Here is a 22279-nt window from a genome sequence, read left to right as displayed (position 1 = left end):
AGGCTGGGTGTGACGCCACGAGCTGGTGTAGGGTGCATGTGGACAAGAGGAGCTGAGGATGAATCCGTGGACCTCAGAGCCGCGTCTGGGCTTCAGGGATGTAGATCTCGATGCTGTCTGCCCTCTCTGTGGCTGAGTTCTGTCTGAAAGAAGCTGCTCGTTTGGCAGCCATGAGGCGTCTGCGGGCTTCCTGTCGCTGGCGGTCCTGAAGGTCCAGAGAGCGCTCTCGCATTATGCCGCCACGCCCCTTGGCCGGCCGCTTTGGCAGAGGTGGGGGCCACTTTCGCTCCTTAGGATGCAGAATGACATGATTAAACAAGATAAACAATTGTGAGGTTTTTTTTTTATTATAACAATGTAGCTGATTCACAGGGGAGAAAGATGAATAAATCTCAATCAATGTGTCGATGTGTGCCAGATAATAGAAATTATACACCATGTTTTTACAGCCCTTGAACATAATGGATTACGAATAGACTTCAATCTAATGAGTCATCTTTGATAACTGCTCTGCTATGAAGTGGAAGTGAATTGTCTGCAGGAAACAGCATCATATTCCCTTTATGGACAAGTAATAAAACAGACAACAGCAATATTTTTCCATGCTAGTGGTTGTAATTTTATATTTTATTGTTTGGTTTGGTCATAGTATATCATCTAATTATGGAAAAACAAGAGAGACTATTTATTCAGCTCAGTACTGTTACTCATAATTGAGGGCTATGTGGGGAAAAAAACAACACTAACCAACAGATGAAAAACTGCCAGAAAGACTTAATTTCACGAGAGAATCGGGCAGAAAATGATAAATGCTGAATCACTGCAAATAAATTTAATGCTAACAGGGGTTTTACTGTGCAGCATTGGCCACAATTTGGCTATAAGCCTTTAGAATGTGGACCCTCTGTAACTTGGGTAAATGTGAAATGTGAGAAAAAGGAAACGACTAAAAGAAACCTCCGGCAGCAGAGGCCTCATGTGAGACCTGCCTCATGTGACCCAGAAGCTATTTGCTCACACAAAAGGCATCTAAGGACAGAATCGGCCATTATTGATTATGCAACCAGCACATTACTCTCGCTAAGGCTATTTGCAAATGGAACAGCACAATTTCACCCATATGACCTCCAAAAGTAATATACAATAACTTTTGAATGCAAGGCAAGCTACTCTGATGGTTTGGCAAGCTGGTGTTAGTGGCCTGAAGGAGAGAAGCCCAACACAGAGCATCTGTGTCACTGTTAGGACTCAGCCTCATGGAGCTTGGAATGTGCCCACTGACTGCTGGAGGTAAATAACTCCCTCACAATTACAACTGTAGCATGAAGACAATTATCGGAGTGCCCTGTAGGATCTTGTCTGTCTGTAAAAACACATTACAATCTAAAAGTGCTGCTTACAAGTGCAGCTGCCTCACCTACAAGCACTAATCTGCTCTAGGGATGTGCTTTTATTTCTGCTGTTGATCATTAATATTTGTACACTTCCCCTAACAATGATTTTTCATTTTTACTTGGTACAATGACATACTTTGAAATAAAGTTTAGAAAAATATTATATTAAAAAATTATAGTGAATTATAAAGAATGTGCGTCAAAGTTGGGTGTTCAAATATCAAATAAACTCTAACAATTAAAGGCAAAGTTTTGTATGTGTTCCAATGATGTGCAAAGATGGTGCACACTTTTTTTCTTTTTCTTCACCCACTAGTTAGTTTGTTAACAGGAAATCAGCCTAAGCGCCATTGTTCAATACTTTCCATTAAATTACAGCAGACTAAAAGCAGGTGATGAGAGACAATATGGATCAGACAGTTAAATCAGCCCCAAACTGAGACACAGCTGATGCTATGAGCAGGAGAACGTTTCAGACGTTGGCTTTAGTTGTCTAAGCTGAACTGGTGCTTCTTCCTAACATCGTTTCTGCAGTGTTTTGCTAAGAATGATCGACCTCCTGCTGGCCACAAGCCTGAAAAGGAAGGCAAATGTTGTTGCTGTAGTTTCCTCAAACGCTGAGCAAGTTCATCTGGAGCCCATTAAGACTAATTGTTATGAGCGTGTGTGGGCCTCTGAGAAAACAGCTACTGGTTTACCTTCTTCTCTGGGCTCTCCACCAGCCGCCACTGGTTGCTCTTGATCAGCTGCAGCTCATCAAACTTGGCAGTGACGTCATCGATGGAAAGCTGCAAGAGGTCCCAGAATCCAGCCAGGTCCTGAGATGTGGGTCTGGGCATGGCACTGGGGTCCTGAAGAGACAGTGGAGTACAAAATGTAGTGCAGGCTTTCTGGATTTATGTGAAATTATTCCCCATTTTCGTCATGTGCTGGATTACTGAACACTAATTACAAGACTTGTACTTTCTGTTCTGAACCGGCATTATATCACCTGTGACCTATTGAAATTAGGTTTAAATACTAACAAAAAAAAAAATACAATTTATACAAATAATTTGAAAAAAGAAAAGACTTCTCTGCATTTTTCAAATCTGTGTTCAAAATTACAACTTGCTACTGATAACCTCCTCAACATTTGAGCCTCATCTTTCCCACCACTGTGTGGCAGCATAGCACCAACACTGGTTCATAACCTCCACCGGGAACATCCCTAAAATGCCTTTAAATGCATCTTTTTTTAATGGCAGAGCTGGTCTATTGTGTGCAGCAGCAACAACAATGATAAATGATTACTAGAGGTAATGTTTATTGTCACAGGCAGTGGGAACAGAATGCATGATAGAAGGAAAGAGATGAGCCATTCACTAATACTCAAATCAAGCATCATTTATACTGTGTGTGTATTCTTTCTATTCCAGCAAGGCTCAAGATTCAAGATGTTTATCGTCACTCTGGTTGTACCAATACACTCCATGACAGAAAGATGTACATAAAAGGAAAGAAATGAGACTAAAAATATATAAAGATCCATATATAGAGAAATAAATATAAAAAACGGAATGCGAGGCGATACGGTTTGACAGCGAGGAAAGGTATAAATGCAATGAAATGTGCGAATTACTGTCAGCACACATGTTTGCAAAATTATCAGTATTCTGTGAAATTTAAATGACAAAAATCTGGTGCTCATGGTTGCTGCATTTCAGTGGTGCATTGCTGTTCATGACACCTCCCCAGCTGGCCGGTCTTGTGTCAACTGCTAAGCACAACTCACACAATCAGGCAGCCTCACACTGCCATGTCCTCATTACCACAGACAGCGAACACAGAATGAGTGTGTTCTCAGAAGAAAAGAGAAAGCTCAAACTTCAAAGCACGCTCAGAGCTCAGAACATTGTGCAGTTCCTCCTCCGTCCGGCAGGGAAACAGAGTCACTCTCTCATTCAGACACATCTGAAGGCTCAGGGCAATCTAAGGCTTGTCACTACCAATGTTAGACTTAATTCATCATCCCATTATCTATGGGGAGAGCGCGACCCAAAACCATCCAAAAGAGAGCAACACATCGACAAATGCACAAAAAAAAGCCCCCAACACCAGCCAGTGAGAGAGAGCGGACAGATTTCAAGCACCTCCACAAGGTTCAGCATTTCATTTAAAGAATTAGCTACGCTTTCGTAAGGTGTGATTAAGTGCCTGCCTGTCTCTTTCACTGCCTCTCTCTACTGTATCTGCAGAAACATTCCCACTTATGACACCATAATCTTCTAATATATGCTGACTCTGTGGATAGTTAGTATTAGAAAAGGTTTGAGTTTCCAGCCGACGTGACATGAAGGCTAAACAGCGAGACAGCGTTGCAGTCCATTATTCAAACTCTGAGGTGCCATTCAAACTGCTGCCTCTGTGCATTAATGGATAGCCTCGACACGGGGGCTGCTTCCTATTGGAATTCCCCTTTCGTTTACTGAGGGGTCAATAGCGGTGGAGGGACTGCTTCGCTATCGATCTCTGTGGTCTATTTCTGGAAGGTGCACAAGTGCAGCGTCAGGCCGAGCACCTTTTCAGGGCTCTGAGAAAAAGAGGCCTATCAACAAGTTTGCCCCCTGAGCCTCTGTGCAACGTATGTACAGCATGTAAGGTTCATTCAGTCCTCTCTTTCACAAGCACAGACTACTCACCAGATTCTGCTGACATAGCCAGTAAAACTGCTGAAACTTTTGAGACATTAGTAGCTGAGCGCTTCCCACTGCACTCCGGATTTTCCCGAGGACTGGAAGACACACACAAACACACACATAGAGAGAGAGAGAGAGAGAGAGAGAGAGAGAGAGAGAGAGAGAGAGGCAAAAATTCTGGTTTTGTCACTGACAGCTTGGCAAAGGCCAACATGTTCAGCAGTGTCTCAGTCAGTCATTCACAGGGATCCAATCTGCTCACAAAGCGCCTATCACGATTCTCTGTTTTCATAGTCAACATGACAGCTAATACTGTGAATGTTCACTTTGGTTATACTGTTACACATACTGAAAAAATAAGAAATCGTCAAAGAGCAAATATCATGAAAGCAGATGACAAAAACAGCACCTGCTTTGACAAGAATGTAGTTTCCCTCAGGACACTCACTCTCCTCTGACAGGTCATGCTCCTCTGCTTCCCTTTCCATCTCTTTGCACCATCCCTCCAGCCGCTTGGTTTCATTGTGAAGGAGCTGCATAAACCAGCTGCCATCCCTGCGGAGGGGGGACACTCTGCCCGTTTCCGTGCTCTCCAGACTGGGTTCAACCAGCCAGGGTTCAGGCTGTGGGCTGGAGGGCCCGCTGGAGGGCCGGTAGTCCTCCCTGTAACTGAACAGGCCCTGTGTGCGTACCGTGCGGATGGCCCCATACTGCGTGGGCGTGCTGGGCTCAGAGTGGCGCCCGAAGCCACCGCCAAACTGCAGGCCCTTGTCCTCCATGGAGGGAAAGCCCTCCAACTCCATGTCTGCTTGTACTGCGGTGGTCACACTGTTGGAGCGCTTGAACCTCCCATGCCTAATAACGCATGAGTTAAAGGGACAATGCTTTAAAAAAAGCAACTTTAAATGTACTAACCTTTGACTATGGTCACTGCTTCAGTCACTTACCGTTTATGATCCTCCACCTGGATCCCTATAGAATGGAACTGAGGAAGGCCTTTACTTTCTGTCTCAGAGTCTGTCACAGTCTCCACCTGATGAACGCAGACAACAGACCACCGTCCAATTATTATCATTCACAACCGAAATGTACGGACACCAAAGTACAGAAACAAATGTCTACCACTCAAAAGGAAAGCTTGACAGTTAGAAATATTTTACTTATTACAGGTGACTTAATTTTCCGTTTATGCCTTTTAGTTTAGTTGCTGATTTTAATAGGGGCTTTAAAAATAAGAAATGAAAATGTATTAAAAAGTCCATTAACGGTAGCTATATTAACATATTGCTACAGCTGCAGTGGGGGTAGTTGCATGGATGTCACTGAGGACCAGTTATCCAGGATTTTGGTAAGAAGGAAACCGAACTTAGAAAGTTGGCAGTGGAATCACCAGCTAGCGGGAACTCTGGGTTACGACCGACCCAGTGTCGACTCTACCCAGCTACATTTGGAGATGAGCATCAATTCTTGTGGACACATTGCCCACAGGAAACGTTTGTGGGCAACATGCAGGTACAACACAGACAGCTACCTCCAAAGCTGGAGCTAACAACCGAGGACACATGCCTTTAGGAGATACAAGAGTTAGTCAGACAGTTAGCACACATAGCAGAATCCTTATCTTGCCGTGGAGCTATGTGAGTCATTGTATGAGTTATTATAAGATCCATGTATGGGATATATATGATCAAGCCAATAGGATGAACTAATTTAAGAAGAGCTAAACAGGTTAATCACCCAGATCATGGACTAGAATAAAGGCTGTAAGAGAGAGCTTCATTTTACTCTCCATTGCTGCTACTCTGAATGTGCCCTGGTAATTTCATTATACAGCCTGATGTGTGTAAAGGTCAAAAACACTCCAAAACCTTGCAAAGTACTTCACACAGATTGATATATTATGCAATTTGTGACACCAAGTCAAGTGACAAGTTTAACTATTTTACACATTTGTAGTTTGATTTTCACTTCTAAAGTCTGTCTTTAGATGTGGACAGAGAGGAAGTCTTCCATAAAGAAACCTAATCCTCTTGTCATGTTATAATCCAATGGTGCAATGCCACTGAAACACTGACTACAGAGCAAGAAAATGTCAGTTGTACTTCTTTGATAATAAAAAGTGTATCTAGTTGATTTAAAATTACTTTTATTTTATTATAATCTTTATTAGATTTCACTGAGAACCCTGAGCGATGGGTTTACTGTGATTGGATTCTACAGGACAGCCTCCTGAATATCAAAATGAAAACTAGACAGAAGAGGACAGATGAGAGGGTGTAATCAGCATGAAAGCTGGGTGTGAGCGTGGTGACATGGCCCATCATGTTACCTGTATCCCAATAGAGGAACGTGGGGTTTTGAGGTACTCCTCAGCCTTGGACACCAGCACTGCTTTGTCGCACGTCTGGATGGAGCTGTGGCTGCCCAAAGACGCATGCCTCTTGCCTGCTGCTGACTCCATGGCCATGGTGACCGCCTTGGCGCTGTCCAGGCTGTCCGTGGAACTGTAGATGGGCCGACCAAGGCTATCCGTGGTCCACAGACCACCCCGTGGGTGCCTGCCCTCATGGTAGGCATCTTGGGTGGACTCTGTACTGCTCTGGGCTGTCACAGAGATAAGAGGCTTGGTGGTGGTGCGCGGCGGCACAGGAGGTGGAGTCTTCTTGTAACTGGGAGGATATGATACCGCTGGATAGCACAAGCAGAATGAGAGGACGAGGACAAGGCAAGACAAAGGTAGAGGATAACATAAAACATGAGAATGAAAAATGTGGCCAAAAGCTGACAAGGGCCAAGTGCTGCAGTTCACCTGTATCACACAGCATGTGATAGACGAGCATCAGTGCATGATGGGAGATTAGGCATCAGGGCACTTTAGCACTTAAAGCAGGGGAAATGTCAGTAAGGTGAAAAGCAACAGCAGCTTTGTAACATTTCTGTTCTTATTGCGAAGTGCAATGAAGAATTACGGGACAGCGTTGCTCTTTCATATGCAAATGAGAATCTGATGGTAATCCATCCAGATGGACCTCACAGCAGAGTTGGAAATGTACCAACTTCATTTGCTGGATATCTTTTTTATTTTAAAAGCTTTGACAAAACACTAAGTCAACATGTAATTGATCAAAATACAAAACAATATGATTTTTTTTACATGGTTTTGATTTTAATAGCATTATAGTAAATTCATAGGTAAATAAATCATATACAAATATATGGGACCTTAATGTTGGTGGATATACCTTGTTTGTTTTTCTGAAGTTACCAAACCTCTTAAATTATGGGAGGAAAAATAAGTGGAGCATGTACAGTGTACCGTAGATGATTCCATTGTATCAATGAGTAGAATATATCTCCTTTAAGAGGGTTATGTGAGATTGCTTGATTCACGAAAACTAGCATCCATTCATTTAAATCCAGCTGACAATAATGAATTATTTATGCAGTTGTATACAGTTGAATATTCAGCAATAACTTACTTAATTCAGAAAGACTGTTGTGCTCTGTAGACTCAACTCATATGCTGAATACAAACAGGCGCAGGCAGAGCCCCACACACGGCACTAACACACTAACACTTACACACACACACTCACAGACCACCTTGGATTCCAGCTAATTAAGTGTAATAAGTAATTTAAAAAAAACACAGGGAACTCTGTTAAGCTAAATCCAGTCACAGACTTGACTTCCTTCCAACTTGAAGGGGCTGCAGTTCTGCAAGACACAGTGGGTGGATACCGAAATAAAGAGAGCGCAGTGACTCAGGCAGTACGCAACTCCACACTGTCTATTTTTACACATTCTACCCATCTGACTTCCTTTCAAAACTGAAAATGTTACCGGCTGCTTTGTACTTGATACAAACTCATAACACCAGTATCTGCACATTAAAGTCAGTTCATTCATTTGATTTTTGTGATAATTATTATGTCTAGGACAACTATAACGATCTTAATAGTCTATTACCATGTCTGTGGCTTTCTAAAACATGTTCATGCATGATGATTTTAACAAATAACAAATAAACTGATATTAAAACAAGCTTAAACTCTTACGTCCTTATTGTCTTTCTAAAGACATCTAATCACCGTCCCGGTCTTGTTGTTCACTCCTATAATTTCTATAAAGTATGGCTGAGTAACTCCTCACATCCTTAGGAGACACTTAGGAGAGATGAAAAACTCTAGACTTATTACCTTCTTTTATCTGTCATGGTGGCATGTACTACAGTATTGACAAGGAAAAGCTGATGTGCCAGTGAAGATAAAAAAAAATGTTAAGTTTGAGCTTTTGTTTGGCGCTATTGTTGAAAAATCAGAAAAAGTCTCCAAATAACAAAGTTTCTCCCCTGGACAGCATGAACATGCACAGTTTGACGTACCCGTGGCACAGGTGGCAACAAACAGACAAACGATAAGTCACATAATCAGTAATAAATGCGACTGTACTCTCTCAGTACGACTCTAAATTAACCTATCATCAGATTGTAAGTTGAGTCAGCGCTGCACAATCCCTCTGCAGTTCATTCATATATTTTGTGCTTGCCTAAATGGATTGACATTTGGAAGCACATTTGTTGCCTTGTACGCCTACATTTATGTGCTGGGCATAATTGCACAATTATTTGCTTAGGTTAATGTTGTTTAGAGAAGACATTTAATTTGCTGACTCCTCCTGGGCTGTCATATCACCACATAATAGGCTTCTGAGAGAATTGCCCTTCTCAATCTGAAAGAAGAAGAATCACTTGTCATGCAATAGCATTGACTGGACACCAGATGCCCTCCTTTAGACTGCACATGATCTCCTTAGGTATTTACTTGGCCAATACAATTTCAATAGTAACTGCATTTAGTAAAATTTGAGCTATTGTTCATGATAGTTCAGTACACTTACTCACGTATTATTCAGGTACAATGGTCATACTTGAATATTAACATTTTATGCTTTTTTATACTCATACTTCATCTCACACTTTAATCGATTCCCGCAAAGCCAGCACTTACAATGCGGGAAACGGCCGCATACATTACTCGTCATGTTTATTCATTTGCAGCCAATGTTTCCACCGGTACGGAATACGGGACGGACGGAAAAGCTGCGGACGGACCGACTTCCGCTCGGACATCACATTTGGCGCGCTGTCTAGTAAGGTTACTAATTTGAAGCAGCAGTCCCAATATAAGTTTTAGGCGAAGTACCACAGAATATTTTCGTGGTTCCAACTTAAAAGCCACAATTTGCCAATTTGCAGCCACTTTGTATCACTACAGTGTTAATGGTGTCCGCCAGGTGACATCATTCATTTGCATACCAGGTGTTACAAAACTCAACTGTAAGTCACCACTCAGATAATAACTCAATAACTTCATTTGATGAAAAAAATCATATAGAAATAAATGAAAATATTTGTACATAGTGGCATTACCACCTTTATGTCAGTAAATGTGGGTTCCTCAACAGAAAATCCCAGAGAAAAATATATTAAAAGTAGTGGCGTCATTTGACAGCAAATGTAGTAGAACTAAGCTCAGACTGAAGTGGCCAGTCACTGTGTACTATGTGATGATGATGTGACTGCTGAATAAGAAAGCCTTGTGTGGTGATTGGACACGGACTGAGCAGTGCGTCAAGCTTTCAATAAAATGAAAAAGTCAAATTTAATTTGAATACAGAGGCAAAAGTATCAGCACATGGTGAATTAACAACTAGTTAAAGTGCTATGTAGGTTGTACAAATCTTGTGTTTGCCCCAAAGAAAAATCCTAATTCTCTTGAACACTTAAAGCGACACATATATGGATGGTTTTTACATGTCTGGGTTCAGGCAAGACATGTTAGCTGTATTAAATTGCATCAGTTCCTTAGGATCACAGTTCAAGCTCTTCTGTCTAGACTTAACATTTTCCACTGACATAAAAAAAAAAAAGACAGTGAATTCAAATGTCAATTCAAAAAGAAATCTTACTGACAGTGTAGCTTCAGTAACTGATCGTGTCATGGATGTAAGACGCTCATCTTGAGCAAATGCACTTGAACACACTTCACCCGCTAACTGAGAAGATACAGAAAAGGCAAGTTGAGGGGAAGTGTTTGCATCAACAAAGTAAATCTGCAGAGTTACAGTACAGCAGCTTTTCCTTTTAAATACTAAAGCCCCAGTTGAAAGTTTGGCTAATATAGTCTGAGGCAGCATCCTGTCCTTTGTGTAATCAGTTGTGCCTGGCTGTGTTTGAATTTGATTGTTCGGCTTAGCACTGCTGCACTGGGCCGCTCAGTAAACAGACCCACACACTGGAGGTGCAGCCAAGACTAAACGGACCTGAAAGTCATGCTATAAAATTGTGTTGCTGCTCTGCTTAAATGTATTTGTAGTTTTAGAAGTAAACATCGAGGACCTGGACCAGAGATATGCTTCTGCATCAAAACACAATTTAACCAACCTACGTGGAATTTCTCCTCATGTCCGCACTGACATTTCTAACTTCATCAACAGCACGCACGACTCAAGGCTTAATACTTGCTGTTAGAATAATGGGTCTAATTCATTGATTGGATTGGGACTGAATAGTTGAAATTATATATCAAGCACAAAGGTCTAACATGCTTTGGATCAAAATTTGAGGATTTGTCCCCTTGGGCTCTGGGATCTTGAGATTAGTTTTTTTTTCTCCACATTTTTCTCACATTTTACATTTATATTTAGCTAATGGTGGATCCTCCAGCATGAGCTGGAACCGTAATGTTGATGCGGCGAATGTGAGGCCATTGGGAATATCAACTTTTTCCACAGACATAAAACTAGTAAGAAAAACTATAACATTAATTAAAATTACAATATATTAACTTGCTACCCACCAAATAATTGACTTTCATGGCCTCCACCATTTCTGAAAAACTTCCAGAAAATTCTGAAGTCATGATTACCACAAGAGGGGAGATGTTCATATGGACTTTATATCATGAACAAAGTAAACACGACCCCATTTAAAGGCATCATCTGTTAATATGTTACAACCAACATCAAGTCACTGGTTGCAGACAACAAAACGACGGTTGCAGCAGCAGTGTTCAGAACATACTTAGCTTAGAAATAGACAGAGGAGTGCTGCTCGTGTCGTTTTAAATGGTAAATGACTGGTAAATGGTCTGTATTTGTATAGCGCCTTTCTAGTCATTTCGACTACTAAAAGCGCTTTTACATCACATCCTCATTCACCCATTCACACATCATTCATTCAGGAGGAATCAAAGTTGGAGGAGAGTATTCTTTCACACAAGAGCACGTTGGGGTTACCCAAGGACACTGTATGTATTTCAAAAATGAAACCATTAAAATTCCAAATAACACAATCAGGTAACGACTCAAAGGACAAACAGAAGCTGGATAGTTTAGTACTATTTTGTAACATTGGAGAAAATAACAGTGTTTTAAATATAAATCGCTTATAGGAACTGACAGAGAAATGCTGCGGACATAGTTTGAAAAGATTTGTGGATGTCTCATGTTATTTGAAGGTTAAACTACCATTGGCATACATTTTTAACATTAACTAACTAATAGCTAATGTTAATTGTGCATCAAGTTGACGTCCTGTGCAAACAATCAAGCTTCTCAGAGTGTTTAATTTTCACAAAACAGGTTGTGGGACAGTTAATTTGCCTTCAGTATTTTGAAGGAGATAATATGAAAATAAAATCTTATCTTACTAAAGCTGTATGTGTATCCCAACTATTTACCAGTGAGATACACTTATTTTCTTTCTTTCTTTTTCGTCAGCAAAAACAGCAGGACAATGACTGCAACTGAAATATAGTTTGCAAAGAAAGTGCTAGTATGGAGCAAAGGAGAAGAAATGGCGACAGACTGGTACCTGGAGGTGGCTGAGCGCGGTCCACACTGCAGGAAGTAGGGAGACGAAACTGAATCCCTGCAAGGAGCAAGCACCACCAGTTAGAAAGAACAGACGCAGGTACCGAACACACTAATGCACACCTACAGCAAATCTTCTTTACATACCCACCACAACTAACTCCAGGATTTCTAAAGCTCATTGAAAATATTTACAAAACATTTTCTCTTTCTTTAACCATTTGTTAAGTCAGCTAGTAACACGCTGGGAGAGAGAGGAACACAGATGTGCTCAATTTACAGTGTTAGAAATGAGTCACAAAAGTTTTTTGTGTTTTTTTCCCCCATATGCTTAATGCACTTTGAGAAAATGCACTTGGCCTTAAATGATTTCATATTAGCGAGCTACATTTACTGCCATTCCAACTGTAACAAACATTGCTTTGCCACCGAAATGCAGCAATCTGGGGAAATGCTGATTTATAGGTAACACTCATTATCCAGCACTTACTGTGTTTCTGTCTCAAAATGCAGATGGGCAATGCTCATAGGCAACACCTCCTCAGGAGGTGCCTCGACCTTGTTTAAGTGCCTGGTTGGGAGTCTGGTTCTTATTGCCAGGGACTTCTGATTATCTATTTATTTGTCGAGACTTGCCTGTACTTGTTAATACTACTTGTACCAGATTGTCTTCAGCAAAAATAAAGGCTGAATCCTTTGAATAATCAATGTTTGCCAAGGTTGGAATTCTGCCCATTTGCATTGCCCTAATATGTTGACCATGTATCATCATCTAAAGATCAATGTAAACTTATCGGGCATAGCTCAATTGATAAGTCAAGAATGCACTAAAACATACAGCATGAGATAACATGCACAATCTGAAAACAGACAACTACACCTTATTATATTATAAACACATATAAGACACAGAGCAGGAATCCATAAAACATAAATATGAAAATTAAGTCCAATTTTAAAATTCTGAATTTAGTAAAAAAAATTTAAGATATTCCAATTAACAGTTTTCAATGGTTTCTTAGCAGCAAAGTGTGTCCTAATGGAGACACAGTGCAAATTTTGGAGTATAAGGCCAACAAAAAAGTCACGTACAGACAAAGTACGGAAAGAGACAAAAGAGAAAAAGAGACAAAGACAATCATTAAAAGCAAGTGCTAAATTAGTCACTCTACAACCTAAAATGCCACAAACATGCTTGAATTGGAAATTTTTAGTCTCTGTCAAGTGGCATCTTTGTAGAGCTAACTGAAGTGAGGGACAAAATGCGTGAAAGACCCAGACAAAGAACATGTTTTTAAACTGGAAAGCAAGACAGTATATTTTACTCTTTTTTTATTGCTGGACTGCCTCTGATGATGCAACAATGTAGTATACTGAAAAGCATTGCATGCTGTACTGCAGCATGTAGACCTTCTGGAAATACCACCTGTCAGATTCCCATTTTTCAAATGTTATACTGGGTGTGTGCTTATGACCACCCCTCTTATTTCTGTAACCAGTTTACTGCCTTAAAATCACTTTGTATTTTCTTGCATGAGCTTAATCCATACTTAACATCAAGTGCAAGTCCATTGCTGTGCTTGACATATAATGATAGTGCAGACAAGCACTGGAAAATTAAATTAAAATCACCTATCATGTTCAGACTTTACTATAAGCAGCTGAGATTCCAGATTGATTTTGCAGGAACTATAGATAAACTATGGTACACACGTGACCTAATGTCATTTCAGAATAGTTTTGATGCAGAGAATATGTAACAGACCTTCACTCTCGGGCTTTTTCAACAAGGCCCTTCAAACCTTTTGCTCCTTTGTGGTGAACACTTAAATTTCAGAAAAGCTCTGACAGCGTCTCCTCTCCGTCCGACTCCCTCCGTTTGTGCCAGAGGCTGGTCTTGCCATAGTTGTGGACTCAGACTGGCAAAGAGGCTGGTGATATGCTGTTCTTACTCAGGTCAGGGTAGATTGTGGCTTAATGACGTGCAATGACTGACGAGCTGCGTACATGAACATGGGGGCTGAAAATGTAACAAAGTGAATGTGAAGTCTCTCAGGTCTTAATGTAACCCAACGTTTTGTTTGACTCTAGACTGTATGAAGTCATTCTAGTTTAAAGCCTAAAAATCACATTATATAGCACAGCCAGTCTATAGCTTTATCTAGTTGCAATATAATCTCTGTCTGTCTAACAGTTTGCTTTACTGGCTCTCAGAGCAATGAGCAGTGAGTGCATAGTGTATATGAACAAACAAGTTGAAAGCATCACCTCTATTTTACATAATTGCATAAATGTAGCTTATAGCCTACTTTTGTTTTGTTGAAAGAAATTTTCCTGCTCACCTAAGTGACATCTCTTTATGGTATGCATAAAAGGCACATAATGCCACAGGCAAAATAAATTATTGTGTTTAGAAAAAAGAATAATGTGCTTTGCAAAAAGAGCATTGATTGAGATTGATTTTTTCCCTATCAGTTCTACTATACTTGACCCAACCATTGTGAAGATAGTTCCTCAGGCCTAGGACTGAGCTAAAGTATGGCTCTGGTGGTTTGTGAAGATGGATGAGTGGATGGACCAATAAATGGACGAATGAATGGATGGATGATTTGACATTGGACAATTAGAAGGACTTGAGGGTGTGTATAGGCGAGTTATTCCAGTGGATTCTGCTGGATTTGTAAAATGTAAAAAGTAGGTTTTGTGTTGCCTTTTTATCCAAGAGCTGTACAATAAAACAAGCATGTTGTTCATAGCCACATACATATATACATACAGTGGTGATGCCCCCATGGATGCAAGGTGGATTAACCTTTCATGTATGATATATTACAACAAACCAATACAAATCAATGGCCTCTAAGTACTGTTTCATCAAACTCCCTTTTCATTGCCTTTGCCCCAGTGATGAGGTGGTGGTTACCGTCTCAAATAAATTTGCAAAAAAAGTTGACCTTCTTCAGCCTTCACAGATTTTTTAACAAAAAAAAAAAAAGCTTAAAGTAACTTTAAAAAAGCCCCACTAGCAGCCCCCTAGAAGTTCATTATGCCCCATGTCTTGACCATTTTGCCAGTAGTTGTGTTAAAAAGATTTGTTTATCTTGAATGTGGTATTACTGAAAAAAGAATGCCTAAAGAGTCATTAAAATTAAACACAAGTTCAGCCTCTTGAAGAGTTGAATCTGCTGAGCAAGTTTGACTGTAAGTTACCTGTCTTTGTATTTGTGAAGATGATATTTTGGTCTGAGGGTGACACTAGAATAACACTCTGTCCAAAATAAAAAAAAGTTCAAAATTGGGGATTGTGGCTCTGCTCAGAAAATGTCAAGCAAGTCTGATCATTCAATGGATATTTTGGCCTGATGGTGGCACTAGAGGAAACATCAGTGGTTAACCAAAAAGTTGGGGATCCACCCTTTGAGAAAGTGAATCTGAATAATATCTTTAATGTGTTGCTTTGAACCAAAGTTTTTGACAGACAAAACAAGTGACAGACCATTGGATATCACCATTCATGGGCTCTGCTGCTAGTGGGGCTTTAAATTGAGTTTGCTGTTGTACAGCAGAGGCAGCTGAATATACAATTTGTTACCAAATATAAACATTTCATCATGATCAGACCTTATTAAATACAATTCTAGCTCACACAATATTATGTAGTTTGTGAGAATTGTGTGTTCAAGAATAGTGGCAGAGAACCACTGCCATATAAAATACTGAACCTACCAAATATATCTGAATGTAAAGACTGCATGAAACAGTCCACTTCTCAATGACTTTAAACATAAAGGTAACTCTTTCCAGTGAGCCACAATCTGCAACCATGTGCTAATTTTCAATACTAAGTCCATCACCCACCACATTTGAAATTAAGTTTTTGTACTGGTCCTATCTATCCTTCCCTTAGACAGTGTTTCCCACTGGTTGAGAATTTACTGGTGGTGGCGGGTTGCATGGTGTGTGATAGTGCAGTGTGTGATGGGCGGGTTCAGTAGTAAATTAGTAAACGGATGTATGAATAATGTGTGTATATGATTATATTTCAGTGCTTCACCTGTTCTTTTTTCCAGCATCTGTGCTGAAGTGCTTGACCTTAATGTTCAAGCTCCTCAACTCCAGTTTTGCTTAAAACGTTCATCAACCAAAGTCACAATTTTAAATGAATTATAGAAGAAAAGCCAAGTCATTAATCATGGTAAATGATGAATAAGTATGGCTGATCAGCACATTTGTCAACCCCCAGACATCATAGCTTAAATTGGGAGACCAAACTTAACCAGGGTATCGGGTTAACTTTTTAATTTCAGACACTATTCCTGCATTCTAGTGAATTTATAGATTTGCTTTTGTTTTGTTTTGAATGTGGGGTCAGGAGGGGAAAGTAAATGGAGAAAAACGCATTGTTTAGAGACAGTGGATCCATTAGGATCATTTCATCCAGAAAACAAACTAGGCTTTATAGAACTAAAAAGCCAGTCTAGAAGAGAGAGAAGGGCCCTTAGCTGAACTATTTGAACTGTTTTAATGTATCATATTTTTTGTAATGATTGACAAGATGAGAGACAAGTTGTCTGTCGGTGCAGCATTATTTGTGGGAAGCATGGACAGACAGCTATTAATAAAGTCAGTCAGACAGATTAATTGGTAGGTAGCAAAAGACTGGGAGTGGAGCCTTCCTCGCTGCCAACTACATTTTCAAACAACCAATAACCAATAACAGACTGCTAAACGGTGGTAATGTCTGGAAGTGTTAGATTGTCTCTGACTCTTGTTGCTTCGAGTAGAGATAGGGGGTTTATTGACTTTGGGGCGCTAATCATTTAGCAGCAGTGCTGCACCACTGTTGAATGCATATGGGGGAACTGCTGTTTGATGTACCAAATCAATCCCCATGTTACATATGCCTGAGACGCGCAGTCTGTTAAGAAGGTGGCCTGGAGGTCTGTGTTTTGTTGGTCATTATGAAGTGACAATGACAAGCCTTGAACGAGAAAAAAAATTTGGGATTTATTTACTTGGGCAGGTATTATTCTGGCTGGACGGGCCCGCCCAAGTAGAGCCTAAGTATTGGAAACGCTGTTAGAATAGTACGTTGAAATAAAGTTTCATCAGTCTGAAAATCACAACTACTGAAAGCAACTGACTTGACTATAGATCTGAAAAGGTCTCTCTGTGGCTTGTCCACAATTTGAGTATGAAAACCCGTTTTGACATTATTATCTAAAAGCAGCATTGATTTGTGGTGGTTTGTAGAACAAAGCTGTTATGTCTGCCATAACCTGCCTTGCTGCATGCCAAGATATTTAAAGTAAAGACACACTACTGTGTGCTGATTTTATTCCCCTCTGTTCGCTTAAAGAAAAATGTTTACAATGGTTAAAACAAGGGGGTGAGTCACTACTAATACCAATGATTGGAACAGAACTGTAATATTAAACCATAGAAAATAAAAACAAACCAAATGAAACATTTTATGGATTGTGTAAAAGGCTTCATGCACATCTCAGCTAAGGTATGTTCCAGTTGTGCAGAAGAAATTTTAAATGGAACAACAATTATTGTTATGTCTCACACTTTTCAAATGCACTAGATATCGTACAAAGAAATGCCAGTGTGCTAACACAAGGCCAACACGTGGGACATTAGTTCACTGGTACATAATCTTGATAATTCCACTGAATTCAATGTGGAAACAGATGAAAACATTTAAATGTAATATACATACCCAGTGAGCATGACGGCATTTTCATCTTATGATATATCTTATTTTAGTGAAAAATGTTAATGAGTCAGACAAAATGTATGAAAAACTATTAACAACATATAAAAAAAGATATAATAAAATGTTTCCCTACCAGACCTACCGTACTCTCTACGCCCCCCAGCTAAGCTACGGGCGCCTAAAATGGGGGAGGGGGGAAGAAAAGGAAAAAGAAAACAAACAAACAAACAAACAAAAACAAAAAGGTGATAGCTTAGTAGAAAAGCAATGCACATTGAGAGGGTCAAAGTAAAAGACACTGTGCCTGGTCCCATGCTGTGTTTTTGCAATGTGTTTAAGTGTGTAAACGACTCAGTATGGAAACAAAAATACTATTTAGGCTAGTCAGTTTCATCTTTGAATGCCATTGTAAAGCTATGACCCCTATTTTTCCATTTAAATTACCATAAACATAAACATCAAGCATTTTAATCCATTGTTTTATATCAATTTATGAAAAATACATAAGGCCAATAAAAATTATAAATGAAAATTCACAATAAACACCACAATAAGCCAAAAAAAAGAAGAAAAGTATCACAATGGTTTCATTCGTTTAACAAAATAAGCATAAGCTAACAAATGCAGGCTAAACTATGGTTTTCAAAAGGATGCTTTATAATTTTGACAAAATCTGAATCACTAAACAATGCAGTCTGAGATCCCTGAAAATTGCAACATGATTGATGCACAGAAACCTTGAATAAATGCAGGAAGAGAACACAGGGGTAGAAAAAGATTTATATTCAAGCAGTGTTACAGGTTCAGGTGAGATCAGATTCCATCCAAAAACCTTGTGTCCCAATAGCTGGACGTCACAGAGTTGGCACAGTTGTTGCATCAGATCTCTGGATGACAAAATGTAAACAAAATCTCATGGGGTAAGTGACTACATACTGTAACATATTAGACAATTCAGAGAGTTTCTTACAAATAATTATATATTTCATTACACAAAATATGGTTGCATGGTTAAAAAATAATGATAGATACCCTTTGTCTATTTCTTCTTCAGTCTCTGTACATCTTTCATGTATATATTTTTAAAATAATATTGAGATCAATATCTGTATTTTTGCTACATCTCAACTTGTTTTAAGGAAAGGGTCATTTCTTTGGGCTAAATGATGAAATGATGATGAAACGCTAGATTAAACCTCTTTATAGTGGAGCATGAGTGAGTTCTCTGGCATCAATCAATCACCAGTTTGCAGTTAAATTGGATGTCACTTTAGAATAATGTTAAGCATTTGTACAGCATTTCCAATTATATTATCCCTGGCTTTGTTTTCTAATTTTGCTGTTGTCTGTGAATAAATAGTCGAGTTGTGATGCACTTAGGATTGTTCATTTCTTTTGTATATGATGTCACGAAGCACACAGATGCTGCTACTACTTAGCAGGAATCTCAAGAATCTCACAACAAACTCTTTGATTCAAGTATACATATAAGCTAAAATGGGTGAAATATGATTGAAAACAAGTGTTTTGTAGGAAACAATAAAGCAACCTTAGAACAACCCTGTGGCCCATGCAAAATTAACTATATATATATATATATGTAAGTATATATATATATATTTATATATATATTTTTTTTAAAGAGCCACCAATACTTTCTGAAAACATTATTCCATTTGCTGCATTGATGGCTTGCATGGAGGCTTAACATAAACATTTAATATCTATAACTGCAAATATTTAGATGACATAGAAATACAACAAAGAACAAAGGATTTGCATAGAATGAATGGATGTAAGTTTGAGACATCATGATTGGCCAGTCTTCAGCACCTTTAGATTAGTTTGCATTCCCCAAACAATGGGAAAAGATGTAAGTAAGGAATGCCACTGCAATCCCCTCTTAATCATTCATAAAACAAAAATATGAATACAAGCCTTTCTTTTTTTTCCTATATATACATTCGTATATCTGTATATCTATATATTAAAATGGTTATAGGCTAAATGTTGTCACAGTCATATGCCTTTAACTGAAATCATTTATGATTTATGCTAACTCAGCCTTTGGCCGGTCTGTAATGAAAAACTCAAAATTATTTTGTATTGGTTTATAACAACAATAAATAGGTTATAAGCTTTTAAAAATTCTTATTCTGTATTGCAAATAGTGGAGAATGGCAATAATACATTGAACTTATTCCTTACCAATTATTCTTTGTACCAAAACTTCAAAACCTCAAGTTCAGAGTTGTGGAGTTGCTGGCAAACATTACCAGCAAAACAGCAAAACCCTCTGTAAAACATACTCTATTATCAAGGCAAAAGAATAGTTTAGCTTGGCATTAAGCTCAGGTTTAATGAGTTATTGTAACAAGTGTGTGGGGTGGAGCTACTGCAAGAACTCAAAAGGAACTGTTTGCCTTTTTTCTTTTGTGGCTTCAACTTTAATTTTGATCTTACCTCTAGTACAACCTTTGTATAAATATCATCTTTTCAAAATGCCACTTTTTCTGCAAGTATTGTCTTTTGGTCGTGCAAATGGGGAAGAAAAATCCACTCTGTCTATAAAGTGAGAGATGATGTCTCTCCTTTATTAAATGTCCCTTTGAAAGGTTCACATTTCAGTCAGGGGTCTGATACATAGAGGCTTCCCATGGTCCTGTGCTGCAGTGATCGTCCAAAGATAAGTGCTATCAAGCTTGGAGATGTTTGTTGTCGCCCCCAGTTCCATGGGCCTCGGTATTAACTTTGGTACGCCATGTTGGTACAATGGAGCAGATGAGTGATTGAGGGGAATGCCAGTGGCTTATGACAAACTATTACTTTATGAGTAACAGACAAAATGAGCAATCAGCCAAAAACAGCAAATGATTGTGGGCCCCCACCCATTTAGGAACAGGAGCTCAGCTAAGCCATCACTAGTGAGGCGGTGTTAGTACATTCAGTGGTACTATACTGCACCTCTGGGGACATGTCGGAGAGGTAGAGGCCCTCAGCGGCTCTGATTGTCTACTTTATAGGGACCAATGTTTCTCTGTTACCTTTCAGCAGTGATGAATAGTGGTGTAATGGACCATAGTTCGTACTTAATACTGCTCCGTATGGATATTACCCGCCCCAGTCCAGGTTTTGCACGCATGTGGACTGTGGATTAATTGCAAAGTTTAACCATCATAGTGTGAAATCCATCTTTACAGATACTATTACTTTTTGAAGTAATCAAAAAACCCAAATCTCAATACACAGTTGCAGTGATAAGCTAGAGACAGGACAGATGTATGCTGTCTTATACTCTGAAGCACAGTTTGGTTGATTTGATTGCAGTAACAATTACGGCTAGTGGAGGAGCAGGAGAACTTTGCTTAACGATCTGATGATTATGACTCAAGACCATGATACTATCTGAACCATGGGTTTTATGATTCATTGCAGTGATTAACCACCCCAGCATGAAAATTCTCACCATTACTAGAGAAATGTGGCATTTAAAAAAGGTGAATTTAGTCCAAATCTCTTAACATCGTTTACCAAAACTGAAATAGAAATGAATTGATAGGTAAAACACTTAACCAAACATTTAAGAACCTCCAGTCACCACTGCATGAAAAACAAGAGGCAAAACACTGGTATGAACTACCAACTTCCTTATGGGGTGCACAAACAGCTGTGTGATGAATATGATGAAGTAAATGGAGACATACCTCAAAGACCGGAAAAACTGCTGTGTTTGGTTTTGAACCACAATTACTACTATATCCCCTCTCAGCTGTGCCAGAAATCAGTATGTCTATAACTGCAAACAGTACAAGTATTGAATATAAGTTTCTCTATATACAAAATGGTACATTTATATACATATACAGAGTTTTAACATGAATGCAGTTTGTGCAGGAATTAACTGAAGCCAATACATTCATACTTTGTCATCACTGTGAATCCCCCTTATTGTTTTCCTCTCCACATGCTGTTAGACTTCGAAGTCAGTCACAGATGATTAATCGTAAACAATTTTAGCTAGGGACTAAGTCCACAAAGCCTTGAGACAGTGTCATCCATAGAGTAACTTTTATAGGGGTTATAGTAAGTTGTTGTCAGCATGATCTGTTCATTAAATTATTACAGTTTACTTCTTTTGCCATTGAGAAATCTGGTGTAAATTGGAAATTTTCAAAATGTCCATTTTAACTGGAACTGGCTACAAAACTGATGAAGGCCGTGGCAAAGAAATGCTTATATTAGAATAACTAAAAAGTAAATGATATATTCATATATTCATAAATAATGTCTTTATCTTTTATGATAATCATTCATATCATTAAAAAACTAGGGTTTATAAAGTTATTCACAGTATTTTTTCAGTATACTCAGGTGCTTAAGAGAATGTTTCTACATGAGGAGAAACTGGAATGAACATGAGCTATTCAAATTCATTTGCAGAAACAGATCAACTTATGCCTCGCCTCACAATGTCTAATTATTGAGTTTTATCATTAAATTACCCTCAGATTTCTAATCATGCTTATTTGAATTGACTTTTTCTTGGGCATTTAAGACAGCGGAGGGAAGATGATGCTGCACTTGTTGGCACTTGAGGATCTGAACATCAG

The sequence above is a fragment of the Pempheris klunzingeri genome, chromosome 18 (assembly GCF_042242105.1).
Source record: "Pempheris klunzingeri isolate RE-2024b chromosome 18, fPemKlu1.hap1, whole genome shotgun sequence".
NCBI lineage: Eukaryota > Metazoa > Chordata > Actinopteri > Acropomatiformes > Pempheridae > Pempheris > Pempheris klunzingeri.
This window is presented reverse-complemented; position numbering follows the sequence as displayed.